The sequence below is a fragment of the Sus scrofa genome, chromosome 15 (assembly GCF_000003025.6).
Source record: "Sus scrofa isolate TJ Tabasco breed Duroc chromosome 15, Sscrofa11.1, whole genome shotgun sequence".
Taxonomy (NCBI): domain Eukaryota; kingdom Metazoa; phylum Chordata; class Mammalia; order Artiodactyla; family Suidae; genus Sus; species Sus scrofa.
This window is the reverse complement of record NC_010457.5, coordinates 58,567,765-58,582,897: the sequence shown is the minus strand read 5'-3', so window position 1 is coordinate 58,582,897 and position 15,133 is coordinate 58,567,765.

The following is a 15,133-nucleotide window of genomic DNA, read 5'->3' as shown; positions in this document are numbered from 1 at the left end:
TATAGTTACTTATGTCAGCCCAGTAGATGCCCTCAAAGCTGGGGCCATTGCAATGTTGGCCCTTCCTGAGAACTCTGAGTAGAATCTGCCCTACTAGAAAAGCTATATGTGTTAACCAGTCTTAGATGTTTCCTTAGAAACACCATTCCAGGATTAGTGCTATCACTTGGCTGGGTCAGACAATTAAGAAGAAACGTGAACTTAGAGGAACAAGGAGAGGATGGAGGTCTTTTCAAGTCTTTGTGCTTTCATGTAGGTTCATATGCATCTGAGTATGGTATGAGCTCCTTCTAACTATTTATTTACTTGGCATTTAGTGACACAGTCTTATCGATGCATAATTAAGAAGAAGGAAAGCATTTGTAAGACTGTGGCTGCTAAATGGTAAGTCTGTGCATTTGCAACCTGATTTAAAAACCTCATTAATTTGTTTTCAACAACAGCTGGAATGATTGCAGGTGAAGAGTTAGACCAGTGTTGCTCTCGCTGAAAGCTGGGTTTGAGCAAGCTAAGACAGGGACACTGCTACTAAACTCTTCCTCATTTTAAGAAAAAGAATATGAGAGTCCCTGCTTTGGCACTGTGGGTTAAGGAGCTGGCATTCTGTAGCTGTGGTGTAGGTCACAGCTGTGGCTCAGATTCAATCCTTGGCCTGGGAACTTCTCTATACTAAGGGTGGGTCCAAAAAAGAAAAGAAAGAGAGAGAGAGACAGAGACAGAGAGAGAGAAAGGAAGGAAGAAAGGAAGAAAGAAAGAATGAACAAATGAAAGAAAGGAAGAAAAGAGTACAAAGATGTAACTTTCTCAATTAGAGGTTAAATTTCCATAATATTTCTTAGTTTTGGCTTATCTGCTTTCCTCTGGCTGGTCCATACTATTATCTAGGGTAAGTTGATATCAGGTTAACTCACAGTTAGTATTTAGTTTTCAGTGGTTTCTAGATTTCCTGAAATAAGAGGCATAAAGAAAGAAGGGCACAGCTGTGCCCAGGGCTCACACTTAAAAGGCCCACTAACAGGAAGAGCATGGAGTAGGATGCCTTAGCATGAAGCTCAGTGCAGCCTAACCAGGCCTAGTCACTGACATTCCTTAATAAGGAGGTTGTTTTTTGTATAGGAACTATGTCTTATTGGTCTTTATCCTTCCAAATCCTAGAACAAGGCCTTTACCCTAGTAGGAACACTGAAACTCTGTATCTCTGTGAATATGTGACTAGGTGAATAAGCACACAGCCAGCGTGGATGCCGTTATGATGAACCTGAGCACACAATCCCAGTGTAGATGCTATACTCCTGATGATGAGCAGAGAACATCAGAGTGAACACCATAGTGCTGATGGTGAGTTCAGAAGAGTCTAGAGGTGGTTCTATAGACCAACCTGGATGCAAGTGTGCAAAGAGCAGGTGAGAGTAAGAATAATTTATCACCTACTACATGGCAGTGTTACTGTATTCTTTGCATGTGTTTTTTCACTTAATACTCAAAATATTCTGATATTCAACTTTTGTTTTTTGCTATACCATGCCACATGTACGTTTCAGGGCCAGGGATTGAGTCCAAGCTGCAGCTGTGACCTATACCACAGCTGTGGTAATGGTGGATCTTTTAACCCACTGCACTGGGCCATGAATAGAACCCATACCTCTGCGGAGATCTGAGCGCCACTGTGGTTGGATTGTTAAACCCCTGTTCCACATGAGGAACTCCTGATATTCAGTTTATAACGAGAAGGTTGAGGATTAGTGAAATGAACATATATTCTTTAGATCTCACAACCAGTTCATTGTGGAACAAGCTTAGGGCCAGGTCTCCACAGAGTCAAAGCATGTGCTTTTTTCTTTTAAACTTCAATAGACCACTTTTAAAGTGATAGTGTTGTTACTGAACCAAATTCAGGTCTGCTTACCACACCTAGTAAAACCAATACACTGACACTGGGATGTGTTGAAGGAAAATACAGTGTTTATTGCAGGGCATCAAGCAAGGAGAACTGGCACTGCATGCTCAAAAGACTAATTCCTCAATGGATTTCAGGGAAAGTGTTTAAAGGCAGTGTGAGGAAGGGGGCTGCAGGGTGCATGATTAGCTTGTGCTCAGTTCTCAGATTGATTGACATCAAAGTGAATTTTCAAGCATCCTCAAACTTCTGGTTTCATCTGGTCTAAGGTCTATATGCTTGTGGTCAACAGTTTTCATCTGGTGGTGGGCTGCTTCCTGTAAAAACAACTTAGAAATGTGTGACAGACCTTTATATCTTTCAGGGAATTGGGAGTTTGGTGATTCTACTATTTGATGGATATACAGTCTAAAGTATTACCATTTTCCTGGACCTACAGCTATTCTTTGTTTCCACATCTTCACATTTCCTAATCATTAACTCCTGAACCAGCTTTTAGAGGCTCAAAGAGGCCTTTAGACTAAAGCCGAAGCCTTTTACTTCAAAGGACAGAGACACAAGGGCTTGTAGATGGTTTCAATCTACTCTTTTCTTTTATATCTTTCAATCTTGAGAGGAACAGGGTCAGGAAAAGAAAGGGAGTAAAGTTTTGGATAGAGAAGTTAATCATAAACTCAGCAGAGGAAATCAGTTTTGGGGGATACTTGGTTTCAGTGTATCTATTGGTTTTGGTCAGGAAAAAACATATGGACATTTCTGGCTTTAAACATTTTGTCAGCAATAACCATTGGCTCGTTTGTTTGTTTATTTATTTATTTATTTTACTGCAGATCAGTTTCATTATGACCTCAATGTGCTACACTATTTCACTCGAAATGTAATAGATAAAGTTTAGTGAGAGTCAGGAAAAAAACAAAAACTCACCTTTTCCCCAGGCTTTGGTTCTCCATAATTTGGATTTCCCTAGTATACCTCCCATCAGAGGGTTTCCTGGGCATAGTCCTCATCTGCTGGCAGGGTTCTACAGGCTAGGGAAAGGAGAGGATGGAGCTGCTCATCAGCTTCCTAGAAACCACATGTGGTCTGGATGTGCCCTGATAAATATCAGCCAAGGTGTTCAGCTCCTTTTGCATGTGTGTTCTCAGGAGCAGTTCCCCAGGTTGTACCCCCTCAGAAACCTCATGTCTCTGCCTTCAGGAGAAATTGAGGGTGAATCAAAAAGAAAGCACTCTGTGCACTGGGAAGCACTAAGGGAATAGGAGAGAGGTTCTGCTGGGGCAGAGGTCTCTCCAGAAACTTTGGGAGATGACTGAGAAGGGTCCTGACCTGTGATAGGGGCTCTGAGCTGTGTGGGAGCCATGTGAGGATGCAGGAGGGGCAGTCCTAAACTTGGGTGATAGAAATGAAAGGCAATAGATTCAGTTTTCACATTGTCTTTGTGTATGATTCCATCCCTCTTAATGCTTTTCTACATTTCCCAAAGTAAAACTAATGAACATTCATTAGTTTTATAACAGAAAAGAAGAGCATAATTGTTACATGGAGGACAAGGCAAATTCTCTTAACACAGGGATGATTTGTAGCAAAACAATGTGAATTTACAAGCACTATTGAGAGTGTGGGGTGAGAAATCCTGAACTGTGCGTAGCAAGCAAGGGAGTACTGCACAGGCACTTCAGGGATTCTAGTGAACATGAAAGTACAAAGAATGTAAAATGCCCTCATAGGCCATTGTTAGATTTTTAGGAGCCAGATTCAGCAGTGGAGACAGTGGAAACTCCTTAGGAGCACCTATGGAGAATAAACCACCTGTTTGTTCTCTGTATCTGTCAGTCTGTTTCCATTTTGCTACATGTGCTTATTTGTTTTGTTTTTTTGGATTCCACATATACATGAAATCATGTAGTATTTGTCTTTATCTATCTGACTTATTTTATTTAGCCTGATACCCTCTGGGGTCAACCATGTTGTTGCAAATGGTAAGATTTCATTCTTTGTATCATTGAATAGTATAGAGCATATATGCTACATCTTCTTTATCCATTCATCTATTGTTGGGCACTTGGGTTGCTTCCATATCTTGGCTATTGTAAGTAGTGATGTCATGAACTTATAGGTGATTATATCTTTTTTTTTTTTTTTTTTTTTTTTTTTTACAGCCAAATGCAGCATATGGAAGTTCTCAGGTTAGGGGGTCAAAGAGAGCCCCCTTCATGCTGTGTCCTCACATAGCAGAGAGATAGAAAGAGAATGAGCTCTGATCTCGTCCTCTTCTTATAAGGACACTACTTCCATCATGGGAGCTCCATTCTTATGAACTCTTTTAAAACTGATTCCTGAATTACCTCCCAAATACCATCACACTGGGGAGTAGGTTTCCAGCATATTTAATTTTGGGGAGGACACAATTTGGTCCAGAGCATGTGGCATTAAATATATTCACATTGTCGTATGATCAGAAGCACAATTCACCTTAACGAAGTTTTAATCTTCCCAAACTGAAATCTGTGCATACTAAACACCAACTTCTCATTCCCATTTCCCTCCAGCCCCTGGCAACCACCATTCTACTTTTTGTTTCTAAGAATTAGGGTATTATATATAACTCATATAAATGGAATCATATTGTATGTGTATTTTCTTTTTGTGGCTTATTTATTTCACTTACCCTAATGTCCTCAAGTTTTATCCTGTGTTCTAGCATGTGTCAAAATTTCTTTGCTTTTTTAAGTCTGAACAACTTTCCATTATAGGTATACATTACACTGTTTATCCATTCATCTGTCTATGGATGCTTAGGTTGTTTTCACAATGTGGCTGTTGTGAATAATACTGCTCTGAACATTGGTATATAAATACATGTTTAAGGTCTTGCTTTCCATTCTTTAGGGTATATACCTAAAAGTAGAATTGCTGGATAATATGGTAATTCTAATTTTCCTTTCTTCTTCTTCTTCTTTTTGTTTTTTTTTTTTTAAGGCTGCCACTGCAGCATATGGAATTTCCTGGGCTATGGGTTGACTTAAAAAATCCACAACCTGAAAGTTGAGAGTTAAGTTTTATATGCATCAAAATTAGGACTTAAGCCCGGGACACAGCATCTCAGGTAGCCCAGAGAAACTACCCCATGGAAGTGAGTGGGAAAGCTAGCATATAGGAGTTTTTGCAACAAAGTGAAAGTAGTAGGAACAAAAGATTTATAGATTAAAAACCAGATTTACGGAAAAATAATGGGATTACTGGAATCACTCCTTTGATATGCACCTCAGCTGTGGGCCAGTCTTCTTTGTTTCTTCTATTTTCCTTTTTTTTGTATTGTTATTTCCCTAATACATTTTTTTCTACTGTACAGCATGGGGATCCAGTTACACATACATGTATACATAATTTTTTCTTCCATCATTGTGCTCCATTGTAAGTGACTAGACATAGTTCTCAGTGCTACACAGCAGGATCTCATTGCTAATCCATTCCAAAAGCAATAGTTTGCATCTATTAACCCCAAGCTCACCAGCCACCCCACTCCCTCCCCCTCTCCCTTGGCAACCACAAGTCTATTCTCCAAGCCCATGATTTTCTTTTCTGTGGAAAGGTTCATTTATGCCTTATATTAGGTTCCAGATATAAGTGACATCATATGGTATTTGTCTTTCTCTTTCTGACTCACTTCACTCAGGAGGAGAGTCTCTAGTTCCATCCATGTTGCTACAAATGGCGTTATGTTGTTCTTTTTTATGGCTGAGTAGTATTCCATTGTGTATATATACCACATCTTCCTAATCCAATCATCTGTCAATGGACATTTGGGTAGTTTCCATGTCTTGGCTATTGTGAATAGAGCTGCAATGAACATGCAGGTGCATGTGTCTTTTTTAAGGAAAGTTTTGTCCAGATATATGCCCACGAGTGGGGTTGCTGGGTCGTATGGTAGTTCTATGTATAGATTTCTAAGGTACATCCATACTTAAGGACCTGCATAGTGGTTATACCAGCTTACATTCCCACCAACAGTGCAGGAGGGTTCCCTTTTCTCCACACTTCCTCCAGCATTTGTTATTTGTGGACTTATTAATGATGGCCATCTGACTGGTGTGAAGTGGTACCTCATGGTAGTTTTGATTTTCATTTCTCTAACAGTAAGTGGTATTGAGCATTTTGTCATGTGCTTGTTGGCTGTCTGTATATCTTCCTTGGAAAAATGTCTATTCAGGTCTTTTGCCCATTTTTCAATTGGGTTGTTGGCTTTTTTTGCTGTTGAGTTGTATAAGTTGCTTATATATTTTAGAGATTAAGCTCTTGTCAGTTGCATCATTTGACACTATTTTCTCCCATTCTGTACGTTGTCTTTTTGTTTTCTTTTTGGTTTCCTTTGCCATGCAAAATCTTGTCAGTTTTATTAGGTCCCATTGGTTTATTTTTGATTTCTGTTGCTTTGGGAGGCTGACCTGAGAAAATATTGGTAAGGTTGATGTCAGAGAATGTTTTGCCTATGTTCTCTTCCAGGAGTTTGATGGTGTCTTGTCTTACATTTAAGGCTGTAAGACATTTTGAGTTAATTTTAATGCATGGTGTGAGGGCGTGTTCTAGTTTCATTGATTTGCATGCAGCCGTCCAGGTTTCCCAGCAATACTTGCTGAAAGACTGCCTTTTACTCATTTTATGTTCTTGCCTCCTTTGACATGACTTTTAAATGTTAATTAGGTCAAACCGCCTGCTAATGTTCAAATATAATGTATGTTGTTTTCTCTTTATCTAATTATTCTATTAATCACATTGAAATCTTCAACTATAAAGTGGATGTTTCTATATCTTCTTGCATTTCTATAAGTATTTTGTTCATACATTTTGAAACCATATTTTTATTTTATTTATTTATTTATTTATTTATTTATTTATTTATTTATTTATTTTTTTGCCTTTTCTAGGGCTGCTCCCATGGCATATGGAGGTTCTCAGGCAAGGGGTCTAATTGGAGCTGCAGCTGCCAGCCTATGCTAGAGCCATAGCAACTCAGGATCTGAGCCACGTCTGTGTCCTATACCACAGCTCACCACAATGCCAGATCCTTAACCCACTGAGCAAGGCCAGGAATAGAACCTGCAACCTCCTGGTTCCTAGTCAGATTCGTTAACCACTGACCTACGACGGGAACTCCTTGAAGCCATATTTTTAGACATATAACTATTTAGGATTATTATATGCCCCTAATAACTGACCATTTTATCATGAAGAAATTACCTTCTTTATTTCTGGTAGTATACTTTGCTATGGAATCTACTAAAATAGCTATTACAGTTTTCTTTTCCTTTATGTCAGTATGGTATGTATTTTCCCATAACATATTAGCGTCTTTATATTTAAAGTGTGTTTCTTATAGTCAGCATTCAAGACTTATATGGCTCCTGCTTCATGTAAAACTCAGTCTGACAATTTCCATTTTTCATTTGGGTTATATGCACAATTGACACTCATTGTGGAGTTAACGAATCTGACTAGCATCCATGAAGGTGCAGGTTTGATTCCTGGCCTTGCTCAGTGGATTAAGGATCCAACATTGCCATGAGCTTTGGTGTAGGTTGCAGACACGGCTCAGATCCCACATTGCTGTGGCTGTGGTGTAGGCCAGCAGCTATAGCTCTGATTCGACCCCTAGCCTGGGAAACTTCATATGCCATGGGTGTGACCCTAAAGAGCAAAAAAAAAAAAAATTCAATGTAACTATTGATATGGTTAGGTTACTATCTATCACCTTGCTATTTGGTTTTATTTCTCCTAGCTTCCTTTTTCCACTTTTTTCTTCTTCTGCCTTCTTTTTTATTAACTAAATTTGTTTAGTGTATTTTCCCATAACATATTAGCGTCTTTATATTTAAAGTGTGTTTCTTATAGTCAGCATTCAAGACTTATATGGCTCCTGCTTCATGTAAAACTCAGTCTGACAATTTCCATTTTTCATTTGGGTTATATGCACAATTGACACTCATTGTGGAGTTGTTTTGTTTATTATTCCATTTTATTTACTTTGTTGATTTATAACTATAATTTTTGTTTTATTATTGAAGTGGTTGTTTTGTGTGTTTTTGATACATTTTAACTCAATACAATCTATCTTCATATACAATAGTATAAGAGAAAAATAGTAGTATAATATAATAGTAGTATATGATGTCATGTAATATAATAGTAGCATAACGATTCTGTGATAATGATATTATAATAATAAATCTAATAGATACATAGTAATATACATGTTCAACATGTAACAGTCTAGTTTCAATGTTATACATTTCATGTAAATAGAAGAAATGAAAACAGTCTACTTCCATTTCACTAATTTCAACCTTTATGCTATCATTTCATACATGCTCCTTATAATATACTATAAACTAAAAATTTATTGTGATTATTTGTACTTATACAGCCAATTAACTTTAAAGAGATTTAAATAATGGGAAAACATTATTTTATTTTTCCCATGTAATTATCATTTCATGTTATTCCTTACTTTAGATCTATATCTCTATCTGGTATCATTTTCCTTATGACAGAAGGATTTTCTTCAATATTCTTGTGTTATGATTTGGCTTGTGATGAATTCTTTAAATTAGTCTTAATTTTATTTTCATTTTTTTAATAAATAGTTTTATTAGGTATAGAAAAGTACTTTAAAGATGTCATCTCACTGTCTTTTTCCTTACATTGTTTCCCATAAGGAGTAAGCTGTTGTTATACCTTCTCCTCTATTCCGGCTGCTTTAAGATTTATTTTATGAATGGTCTTGAATGATTTGATTACGATGATCCTTGGTGTAGGTTTTTTTTTTTTTTTGTATTTTTTGTTCTTGAGGTCCATTGAGTTTCTTGGATATGTTTATCTATATATTTAAATAAATTTGGAAATTTTCAGCCATTGTTGTTTCAAATATTTTTTTCTGCCTTCTCCTCCAGAGACTTTGGTTAAATAAATATTAGGTTGCTAAAATTGTCCCATACCTCACTGATGCTCTTTTTGGTGTTTGTTCTCTGCGTGTTTCTTTTTGGATTGTTTCTATTGCTGTATCTTCAATTTCAATAATTTTTTTTCTCCATATATCTAATCATGCTTTAATCCCACCCAATGTGTATTTCACCTCAGACACTGTAGTTTTCATCTCTAGAAGTTTGTTTTGTACTTTTTTTTTGTATCTTCCATATCACTATTTACCATTTAAGTACATTTTTACAGTAGAGAAATTACAACTATTTGTAGGCCTGGGGGTCTTTTGTGGTTCTACATGAATTTTAGGATTTTTTTTTTTAGTTCTGTAGAAAAAATGCCATTAGAATTTTGATATGGATTACATTGAATCTATAAGTCACTTTGGATAGTACGGATATTTTAACAACATTATTTCTTCCAATCCTTGAACATGGGATATCTTTCCATTTATTCATGTCTGCTTTAATTTCATTAGTATACAAAATTTTCATTTCCTTGGTTAACTTTGTTCCTAAGTACTTTACTCCCTTTGGTTCTAATGTAAATTAAATTGCTTTCTTAATTTTATTTTTGGATAATTTGTTGTTAGTGAATAAAATACAACTGATTTTCATCAATTCTGCATCCTGCAAATTTGTTGAATTCATTTATTATAACAGTTTTTTTGTGGAGTTCAACTGTATAATCTTATTCTATAGAACTTTCATTTTGCAGAGCATGTCCTCGGCTTAAAATAAAATCTATTTTGAGGCTAAAATTTGCATGGTTTAATGATGATTTGGTATGTTGTGATGAAGGAGAGTGAGAAATCTAGAGTATTTCTCATGTTACTTGTTGAATGGCTAAGGATATGATAGCACCTCAATAGCAAGAGTGAAATTACTGCCAGCAGAGCAGTTCTCACACTTACGACTCTGACTCCTTCCTTTCACAGTAGTAATACCTTGTTGAGGTCATCAGGGAAGTATGAAAGGACAATCAGCTTGACTCTCAGCTGTTCATGGTATGGAAAAAATGGAGAATGCAAGAGCCATGGAAGAAATAAGAGATGAAGTAGAAGAAGATGGAGTCACACAAACAGTAGAAAAGACAGTTACAAGGAAAAGAGAATTACTAGTTGTGGCAGGCAGAAAAATGGCCCTTCATAGATGCTTACTTCCTAATCTCCAGAACCTGAGAATGTGCTACCTTACATGACAAAAGGGACTTTACAGGTGTGATGAAATTAAGGGCTTTGAGGAGTTCCCCTCGTGGCACAGTGGAAATGAATCTGACTAGGAACCGTGAGGTTTTGGGTTCCATCTCTGGCCTTGCTCAGTGGGTTAAGGATCCGACATTGCTGTGAGCAGTGGTGTAGGTCACAGATAAGGCTCGGATCTGGCGTTGCTGTGGCTCTGGCGTAGGCTGGCGGCAACAGCTCCAACGAAACCCCTGGCCTGGGAACATCCATATGTCGTGGATGCGGCCCTCAAAAGACAAAAGACAAAAATAAATAAATAAATAAATAAATAAATAAATAAAAGAAATTACAGGCTTTGATGTGAGAAGATTATCTTGATGTATTCAGGTGAGTTCAGTGTATCACAATGATCCTTAAAAGTGGGAGAGAGCGACAGAGGGGAGGTCAAAATGATGCAATGTAAGAGGAACTTTAACACCCCATTCCTCTGTTGCTGGATTTTGAGATGAAAGAACTCATGAGCCAATGCAGGTAGCCTCTAGCAGCTAGAAAAAGCGTGGGAATGAACGCTTCCATAGCACTTCCAGAGGGAAAGCAGCTCTGATAACATCTTGATTTTAGCCCAGTGATGCTTATGGTAGATTTCTGACCTCAGAACTGTGAGATAATAAATTTGTGTTGTTTTTTGTTCTACTGCAATTAGGGAATCAAAACACTGGTGGTCTCCCATAAGGAAAAGGCTGAACAAATACTTTTTGTAATTTCACATTCAGAATTAATTGGTGACCTTAATCAAAGGAGCATCGTGAAGTAAACCAGATTTGCGGAACTGTAACATGATCAGGAAGTAGAAAAATATATTTGGAAAATGTTTGGATTAGAAAGAGAGAGGGGGAGTTCCCGTCGTGGCGCAGTGGTTAACGAATCCGACTAGGAACCACGAGGTTGCGGGTTTGGTCCCTGCCCTTGCTCAGTGGGTTAAGGATCCGGCGTTGCCATGAGCTGTGGTGTAGGCTGCAGACGCGGCTCGATCTCGCGTTGCTGTGGCTCTGGCGTAGGCCGGCGGCTACGGCTCCAATTCGACCCCTAGCCTGGGAACCTCCATATGCTGCGGGAGAGGCCCAAAGAAATAGCAAAAAGACAATAAAAAAAAAAAAAAAAAAAAAAAAAAAGAGAGAGAGAGAGAGAGAAGAGATTGAGCAGGAGTTAGAAGGAAACTCCAGGTCAAGGGTAGATACTTCGTAGGATTGGAGAGACTTTAGTAAATTAAAAACAAAATAAAACAAAAAAGTACTCTGATTTTTACATGCTTTTGTGAATTTACTATGCAATTCTAGAGTAAAAGAAACCTGCACTATATTTATCAGATTTTGAGAACTGAAACATCTCCATGGAAATAGAGCAGAGAATGAGAAAAGTGGAATAACTAAAATCATACCTGCCAAGCAAGAATTCCTCTGGGACACCTGCCCAGATTCTGCAGCCTAGTTGGGACCTTCCAATATGTTCCACATTCACGCTCATCACCATGTTACTTGGTAACTTTAGAATTAATGACCTGCTCATAATTCTTTTCCCACTGGCCTGCACATCCTGGAGAATGTGGCTGAGCAGTCCTCATTGTTGTGTTCTTCTGTCTATGAGAAAGGCTGGCACATTGTACAAGCTTTCTATATACTTGTTATATTAGTGACTGTGCCTATCATTTTGCCTCTTCCAGCATCTCCCTGCTCTTTTCTACCAGCTCTGACCTTGCTTGTCTTTCCAACCTAGCTCATTTTCTTCTTGCCTAAAACCCTTTTGGGTTAAGCCTATGTGATAACTTCAGGTAGTCAAGGACCTATGTTCTGATGGTCAGGTTTCTACATAGGTCTGGCCAAATGTATGCACATCTTCTCAGGCAGCATTGGCAAATGCAGGGATCCTATGCTCTGGGTTAGAGAAAGGAGCATAGCCTCTGAGGTTAGCTAGACACTCTCAGAAGCCCACCTCTGCCTTTGATCAGCTGGGTAACCTAAGAGATTACATAACCATGAGGAAAATCCTTTTCTTTAGCAGAAAATGTGTGTCGATCCAGGTATGAGGGCTATAGTAAAATCAGAAATAATTAATGTAAAGATCCCATAACTGTAATTTCTGTTATGCATAGGTGGGATACCCACTAGTTTAAGACCTTGGAGGTCAAATAGAGTTGACTCCAAATCCTACCACTTACGGCCTATGTGACCTTAGTATGGCAGTTAATTTCACTCTGCCTCAGTTTTCTCAAATGCAAAGCAAGTATCATAAAATCTCCACCATGGAATATGTAATTTATGAAGTAACCATGCAATTCTGGAATAAAAAATGCTCTGCAACATAGCATTTTGCAGAGAACCTGGGTCCTGATAATTCCGTTCTCCTTTCCCCTCCTTTTCCTCCTGCTCTCAGGCAGGATCTGGACAGATGTCGTTGCCCTTTAGAAGCTCATCATCAACACAGCAGATGTGCACAGGGACTACCTTTGTGCATGCTGATGTGAAAGCCGCCTGATTGATCCAGGACATGCTCAACCATGGCCCATGTGGCTCAGATGTATTTGGGGCCTTATTGCTTTTAGCAAGTTAATTGTTCATTAAGAGGAAGGGACATTCACAGAGCTGGCTTGACATCCTGATAAAGTATCAAATGACTTTCAGAGTTTGATTTATGGGCATAGGCTCCACTGCTGTCAGAATGGGCTGGAGTGATAAGCATTTACTTACCTCTGGGCCTTGATGAATGACAGGGAAACCTTGTACCATAAAGACAATGAAGCCACCCCATGGGAAGAGTACTGCCACAGAGGGCATTGGGAAAGCCCAATCAGTCTCCTTGTGGGAGGACAATTAACAGAATTAAAAGTTAGAATTTTAATTATCATACAAATTAGAAGGAAATTAATCAGCTCATATTTTATGATGTGTCTTGGTGTGGTACACTGCTGCTTAAGTTTTATGGCAAATTTTTGATTAATGGAGACACAGAATGAAGGTATAAAATCCTGACTCTAGCTGCATGCTAATATCCCCCTTTTCCCTGTGTGTCCCAAGGTTAGAAACCTGGTGAAAGACAGATGGGTGATGCTTGAGGATACACACTCGTACATGCACATGTGGCTCTCAGTTGACTCTACACAAGATGTGTTTGCCTTTTCACACTTTTTCAGTGTGCACAAGCATTGTCTGCCCCTACCTCCTCTTTTTCATTAGGGTCCTTTGACTTCTGTTTTCTGCCAGCTGTCTGTTGGGCAGGAGACTCCTAAGTACATCATCACCTGACTTTGGGCAGATGTCCTGGGACTGAGGGGCACTGCAGAGTCATTGATCAGAATTCCATGTCTATGTGTCTACCCTCCTGTGCCTTCCCAGGCTCTGACAAAATCACAACATGGCAACTGAAAGATTGTTTTGTTTTTGTTTGTTTGTTTTTTCTTTATGGCTGCACCTGCAGCATATGGAAGGTCCCAGGCTAGGGGTGCAATTGAAGCTGCAACTGCAGCCCTACTGCATCTGCAACCCATGCCTCAGCTTGAGGCAACACTGTTACTCATAGAGATAAGAGCATAGGATAATCATAAAAATCAGATTCAAATATCAGAGATGATCGATTCTGTTGTAAACAGGGGTATGATTCTGTAACTATTAATTGTATTTGACTAAGGGTTCCTGGAATCTTAACTTCTAATATTTTTTCTTCATTAAATTCTAGGTATATACTCAGGACATGATGATGCTTTAGGAATTTGATGAGTGCCTCTAAATCCTCATAATGGATGCTGGCTGGACTGAAGTACATAGCTTAGGGCTAAGCCCACAGTGTCCAGTTTTACCAACCAACCAACCAACCAACCAACCCCTGGCACCAGAAACAATTTTTCAAAAGCCTGAATATTCCAGAATGAAGTAAAGTGAGAGTGAGTTACTTGTGCCTGAGCTAGGGGCACCCCCTTTCCCTCAACTCAGTGTGATTTGTGGGTGGCAGAAATTTCAGAAATGGTTACACCTGGTTGCATGCCTTTGAAAACACCTAGATCCTCTTTACAAGCAAACGTAGTCCCTAAAGAACATGACACCATTTGGTCAGCGTTTCCTTCATTCTGAAGAAGAATGAGGAGGGGGTGAGGACAAGGGCGATGCCTTTTCCTTCTCTTTATGGATTATTGGTGATTTAATGTGCAATCCATCCCAGTGACAGGTGTGTTTTAAATTATGATAGGATGAAGACAATGAACACTTGTTGGTGATGCTAAATTACTTTGTTAGGCACTGTCCACATATGAAGAGGAAGAGTTTTGCTGACAGAATTCCATAACCTGAGTGGTAATTCAGAACAGAATATAGCAATTCCTTGGGCAGAAGTTTCTTGGTGTCTGTTCAGCATCCTCTGTGCTGCACTGACCACCTTCACCTGTGCTCTTCTCTGTTTAGTGCTCTAGGAAGGTGACCTAGGTGGACTGAATAGACCAGACTGTCTGGCTTCTGGTTTGGTTGGCCAATGAGAAGCCCAAGGAGACCAGAGGGAGGAAGGAGAGAGAGTCAGTCTACCTGTCCTGCTGTCTTCCTCTTGTAGAGACCTGTCCACCCTGGGTCAGAACTGCTTCAGTTTCATTCCCTGTATCCATGTAGGAGGTACCTCTGAGTGTCCAATTGTTGCTTGTCTTGAAAGGTTTGGTAGGGCTTCCTGAAGACAATGATGGATACCCCTTTAGAGGAGTATTATATCTGCTATTTCCCAATCTGAGGGCATCTCAGGTAGGGACTACCTCAGACCAGGTAGCAGCCTGATTTCCTGTGACAGACTCAGGGATGCTTTCTCAGAGTGAACATAGGTGTTCAGGCCAGAGCTTCTTGGGAACTTTTTCCCTCCACATTTTCTTTGACTTTTCCTGCTCATTCCTCCAAAGACCATTTTCTCTACCCTTCCCTGGGCTTAGAGAGTGGAACAGGGGAAAGATTTATTTTTCAGTTACCATGAAGGCAAAGTTGGTAGGCTTAAAATGTCACCTATGAGATTTTCCTGCCTGAGTGGGTCCTGGGCTGTGAGGTCTGTCAACCAAA